Consider the following 6,492-nt stretch of genomic DNA (forward strand, 5'->3'; position numbering starts at 1 on the left):
CTGGGAACCACACTTCCTTCAAACTGTGGAGCATCATCTATGGTTCTTCTGTCCAGAGTGGCTCAGCAGCTGCTTCTGACTGCTCCTGCTGCCACACTCACCACCTGCTTTGTTCTCCTGCCATTTTCTATTGTAATTTTTATCAAATGTTTCCAGGTGGCAATGTTGGGTGGGGCCAGGAAGAGAAATGTTTTGATGTAAGTTTTTAAAACTCTGCTCCCTATATGAGATCCACCTCCCCTCACCCAGCATGTCCTTTGATACTTCCATCACTCCCCAGCGGCAGGTCTCATCCACATTCAGTCCAAGCTTCGGTTAGCTTCCATAGAATCAGATAGTTACCGACTGCACAGAATGTGAACATGCACAAGAGGCCACAACTGGCTTTATCAAGTCTGATCATTGCAGCAAGGATTTTTTTGAACCAAACACAAAAATCCTTGAGAGCAAATCACTAAACAATGTTCAGTAATAGAGGAGACGCTAAGTAAATACATGGCCTAATAAAGATGTCTTGATTTACCCTCTGACAAAGTACAATCCTTCTTAGTATTTCCTCTGAGAGTGATAAGGTTAGCTTGTGTCTTGTGTGAAAAAGGAATGGTTTAACTTCAACTAGTAGACTTTCCACAAGGGTGAAGAAAGTAACACAAATATTAACTATCCCAGTAGTGGAACTGTAATTTCGTATCCTCTACACACACATTATATTTGCTAAATCAGTTATCAAATGCAGATTTGTCTTTTCTCCAAGTTCGATAGTTAGCCTTTTTCTTAAAGCTGAAATCTGGCTATGGAAAGGCTTTTTATTCATGGAGAGCTTGAATTTAGCAGGATGTGTGACAGACTGTAAGAAGCAACTCTTATGCCACTGTTGGTCCTCCCTCCTCCTGGGGCTGTGAAACATGATACATGGCGGTAGAAGTTCATTAATGGCATATAAATGATGGAGTAATTGCTAGTGAGAATAATTCTAATGATATGTAGGATGAAAATAAAAAAGGTTAAGTCATTTTGAAAAGAATAAAGAAGTAAATTAAATAAGAATGCATTGAAAATATGGTAGATTCTAATCTTTCATATCTAACATTGTTTTAGGAGATCATTTTGTTTCACCAAGAATACAATGCTAATTGCATAAAACTCATGTGCATATAAAAAGTAGTATCTGATTTTTCCAGGAAAAAAATCCAAGTGTAAATTCTATAGTAGTCAAGTTTCTTATTTTAATTATAATTAAAATCTTGGTCATCTAATTTATTAGCTGTCTAATTTACATATGTAAATCAAAGAAACATTTTCAGAAAACCATTACAGTTTATAAATGTAAGGTGCCATTATTGAGGAAATGTATTCCTCCATGAGTGGGTTTGTCCCATCTCCCATCAACTAATCACACAGCCATATACACTCGTTGAATTTTATTAGTAAGTAAAACACTGCTACAAACACTAATTCTCTTCTCCATGTCCATGTTGATTTTGTGTATACGTGTGAGTTGGTTAGAATGCATCTGCCTTATCTCTAACGTTCAACAGCAAGATGAGCTACAGGTCACATTTATATGAATGATTGACTCATACAATTAGCAGATCATTTAAAGTAACTTAGTAAAATCACAAATATTTTACTATCTAAAACTAAGTTCTGTGGCCACACATTTCTGTAATGAAATAAATTTTACCCTTTACGCTTCCTGCTCTGATCTTCTCTGTGCTTTCTTTTTCTCAGCCTAGCCTGACTACATCTGAGATGCTGGGATAATTTTAGTAGAGTAGGAGCATATATTATACAAACATAAATACCATATTTATTTTAAATGTAAAAGTATCAAACATAAGAATTCACAAAAATTTTGTTTTGCACAATTTAACTTGAGATTTTAGTTGCTCATACACAACATATGGTTGGTTTATGATATAACCTAAGTTTAATTTTAATTGCCAACGTTCAGTATATATTTATACATCTTAAGGCATTTAGGTGCTGTGTTTCAGGTTTTAGGAATTCTTGCATTTGAGAAAACTGAGTCAACACATCTGTGTCACTTTGTGTACCACTCCCTGTAGGGCCCCCAAAAGTACTCGAGAATCAAACATATTAATGTTTCTATGAAGAGAAATGGATATTCCCTTTAAGGCTGAAGGTTACACGAATGCAGACTGAAACAGCTTCCCTCAATTAAGTCTTTATTACATCAGAAATTGAGTTACATACCAATCTTATTTTAAAAAGTCTTGCTTAATTGAGCTTTTTGAATTTCAGATAAAATATTTTGAATCTGTCTTAATTATGATTTTGAAAATACAGTACTGAATAAACAGGCCAGGTGGGATACAAAGCATTATCAAAAAAAAATTACAATACAAAGTGATCTTCTGCCTATTATAGGGTGTATGTGACTTAGATTTGGAGAGTAAAAAGCATCTTGCAGTTGAAAAGGGTTGCTTTGTTAAGTTGATTTTTTTTAAGTAGACAGTGAGTACAGACTTAGTATTGACATAACTTGGCTTTTTAGCAATTATGTGAGATATTCAGTGTGACTTGATAAACCATCAGAGGATAACAAAGAGCAAATATTAGTAACATCTCATTGGCTATAGCATAGAAAATTTCACAATATACCACAGTAAGGAACTATTCAAAATTATCTGGAGAAAAAGATTGTGGGTGCTCTACATTAGAAAAGCTGGCAATGTAGAACATATGTGTGGACAGATTTATGAGCTCTTAATGAGTTAGAATAGGCAGGGGTTAGGAATTGGATATTTGAGAAAGTGGAGTAGGAAAGAGATGTTAACACCTATGTCCTGGTTGTGATTTGATAAGCTGAGAGAATAGTAATGCAATTTACTGATAGAAAAAAGTGAACCTGTTTGAGCAGACTGCCTTTTAGAAACATATGGGACACCAAATAAAAAATTGTAATGGATACAAATGTCCAGAATTTGGAATCATCTAAAAGCATACATGTGTTACTACAAAAGTAACAATGAAAAACAGTCATAGAAAGTAATATCCCAGAATGGAAACTTTTTTAAAAAAGTTAATGTTATCATGGCAGACAACATTAAGTTATCCAAAAGCAATCCATAGCCTCTAAGTAGTTAGTTTAGTCAGTATGTAAGAAGAAGAGTTTTTTCTTTTTTATTTATTATTACTATTATTTGTGTGTGTGTGCGCGCGCGTGTGTGTAAGAGGAATTCTCACTCTCTCACCCAGGCAGGAGTGCAGGAGCGGAATCTCGGCTCACTGAAACCTCTGACTCCTGGGTTCAAGCAATTCTCTGCATCAGCCTCCTGAGTAGCTGAGATTACAAGTGCCTGACACCATGACTGGCTAATTTTTGTATTTTTAGAAGAGATGGGGTTTCACCATCTTGGCCACACTGGTTTCAAGAAAAATGATAATTTTAAAGAACTATGTTTATGCTAAACACAAATCTTGAGCATTCTTCTACAATTCTTAGTTGTGTCATCCTAAGAATTGCACCAAAATTAGTTTCCCAACTCTGCCAGGAGATTCAAAGTTGTATTGTTATAGGATTCTAGAAACAATCATACTATATATCTGGAAAATCTATACACACACGCACGCCCACACACAAACACACAATTTTCACTCAGAAGACATTATAATAAGCACAACGAAAACGTGATAATAAAATAAAGTTATTATGAAGCTATAGAACACAATAATCAAAGGCAAAAGATAATTTTAAATTTTAAACAACTGAAATATTAGATTTTAGCAATTAAAATTTTCTAATTGTTCTTTGGCCCACCATCATAGATTTCAAGCAGATAATTAATGTTGTATGAATGACATTGAGTTCCTATCAATGGAAATTAATTTATACCATTTAAAAAATTGTTTGTATTCATATATTGTTTACTATGTAACTTCTTGTATTTGCTCCAAAGTAAGGCTAAATCACATCTTAGCCTCATCTCATCCAAGCAGGTGATTACAGTAAAGGTATACATGTTGGGTTAATGTGGAAAATAGTCGATGTGGATTAATGTGGGTTTCATGTATAAATTTATTATTCTCCTTATTAAGATAAGCTTGAAATGTTTTGTCTAATGAACATTTAGTCTATTCAATAGGCAGTATTCAACTGAGATCAACACTGTTCAAGGCAGCAGATAACAATATAGGCAAAGATAATATTAATCCAAATTTCACATGAAAACTTTTGATACTATTAATAATGTGGCAAATGACATGATTTTTAGTTTATTATAATTTTTAAGAGAATAAGGTAATGAAATGTGTACTGTTTAAGTGTTGCAAGAAGCCTATCCATGTTATTCTTTACCTGAAATTAGATTTAAAAATTACCTTTTTCAAAAGAAATTTATATTATAAATGTTCCTATGGCAAAAAGAAAAAAAAAACCTGGCCTCTGACTTGGAATATAATATCATTTTATTAAGTAAGATACATGGTACAGAGAAACAAACTATTTTACTTATCTGTCAAACAGAAGTCTGACATTTATCTGTCAAACAGAAGTCTGACATTTATCTGTCAGACAGAAGTCCTTTTTTGTGATTTTTAATATTGACTCCTAAGAACGGTAAACAGTTGGCAGTGTAAATATGTTGCAGTTTAGCCAGCTCTGAAAGAAAATGACTGATCATTAGCAAATCAGGCAAATTTTATTGTTCCCATTGAAAATTGCTTTACCCATCATGTGTGTTCATTTACTATCAGAATTGAAATCAATTTTGTACTGACAATTAATATTGCTGTTTTATTATCATGAGATTCTTGCTTTACATTCTAAAATGTTGTCTCTGAAAAATGAGTGAACACCAAGTAAGTTTTGTTTTTTCTTTAAAAAGGTAGTCATAAAATGCTACTCATATTTTGTAAAAGTAATGAGGTGAGTGGGACATGGTGATGCATTTCTCTAATCCCAACTAGGTGGAACGCTGAGGCAGGAGTATTCGTTGAAGCCTGGATATGAGGCCTTATTGACTTATGAGCTATCATCTTGTCACTGCAGTCCAGCCTGGGCCATGGAGCATAATCCTAAGCATAGAACAAAAAATAGAACCATGAAAAGTAATATAGCATTACAGTTTTTAATTCGCTTGTAGTAATGCATAGATAGTATATTTAGCCAAAACATTTTAAATTGGTAGTACACCAAGAGGTCAAATGTTTGGGTCAGATTGCTAGCTAGCTCCTCAACTGGCTAAATCTGTAATAATTGGCAAAGTATTTGTCCCAACTGTAATTGATTTTTTATTTGTGGATTTACTAATGCTACCCTCTTAGGAAACTAACTCTGATATTAATTACATTACCTCAAAAACTTGTTCTGAATGGCACATATTAGGCAGTAAAACATTAGCTACTACTACATATTATCAATTGTTTTCATCTGCTTATTTTTAAAGCTCATAGTGCACATGATAAAATTCCAGAAGACCGAGAATGGCTGTTAGATACAATAGAACACTCTAAGAGTCACTATCAAAAATGAGCATATCGGTGATAAAATATGTCGTAGCTTTATTTAGCAGTTATTTCATTGTTTACCATAGTGTTTTTTCTTACAATTTTGTAGAAGGCTGTGTCAGAATTGAGAACTTTTTTAGAAGAGAATAATCATGGATGATTGAAATTAACATTTTAAGCTGATACTGGAAAATTATTCTAAATTCTATTACATTTCTATTTGTATTTTCTTTCAAAGGCTAATGGAAGTCTTAAAAAGAAAATGGATACTTCCCTGCCAGGGGAGATACTGTGATCATGAAGGTGGCTTTCCCAGGGAAAGGCCGATCTGTTGCACTCTAGATGTGCTGACCCAGAGATTTCCCCAAATGTGGGACACTCAAATGCATAATTTGTGGAAGTGAAGGACTGTGTTCGTGCTTTCACATGGAAAAAAAAAAAGAGAGAGAAAAAAAACTGAGTCATTTAGTGGATGTAGAAAATTGAAAGAAAACCATATACTGGAAACAATTCAATATGCCTACAAAAATTGGTGTTCTCCAGTACATAACAATACAATGTCAAATGGTTATTTCTTAGAAAGATCAAATAGTGATAGGATGACACTTGCAAATGCTTGTGAACTTCGTCTAGATGAGGTGGCTCGGGGAAGCCCCCAAAAGGCAGCAGACAAATCTGGGAAAAACAGAAGTAATTTTTAAATGCATAAGCCAATGTTTATGTATTAATATTGCCCTTAAAAATATTTATTTTGTGAAATGATTAGCATTGGTTTGTTTGTTCTTAAAAAGTAGTTTCCTTTTGGAAGCAACTTGTGTGAAATGGCCTAAAAATTATGTAGCTAAAATAATTCAGATTTTCTCCCTAAATTATAAATCATTTGGAGGAAGTGTAAAGATGTTATAGATGTCAGCTTTCTTGCATTTCTTAAAAGTTTATTCTAATGAAGAAAATAAAATATAAGGTATAAAGTTACCTTTATAATCAAATTTTCAATCTTTTTAAATATTTAGAATTTGG

The 6,492-nt window shown here is 33.4% G+C and overlaps 1 non-coding gene across 1 annotated transcript; it reads left to right on the plus strand.

The window, feature by feature from the left end:
- Window positions 1-5,738: 5,738 nt before the first annotated feature.
- Window positions 5,739-5,897, plus strand: LOC129530439 (U1 spliceosomal RNA). The gene has a single exon (XR_008675827.1). It is a non-coding gene; the product is annotated as a U1 spliceosomal RNA (small nuclear RNA).
- Window positions 5,898-6,492: the final 595 nt, after the last annotated feature.

Source organism: Gorilla gorilla, chromosome Y (genome assembly GCF_029281585.2).
Source record: "Gorilla gorilla gorilla isolate KB3781 chromosome Y, NHGRI_mGorGor1-v2.1_pri, whole genome shotgun sequence".
Lineage (NCBI taxonomy): Eukaryota > Metazoa > Chordata > Mammalia > Primates > Hominidae > Gorilla > Gorilla gorilla.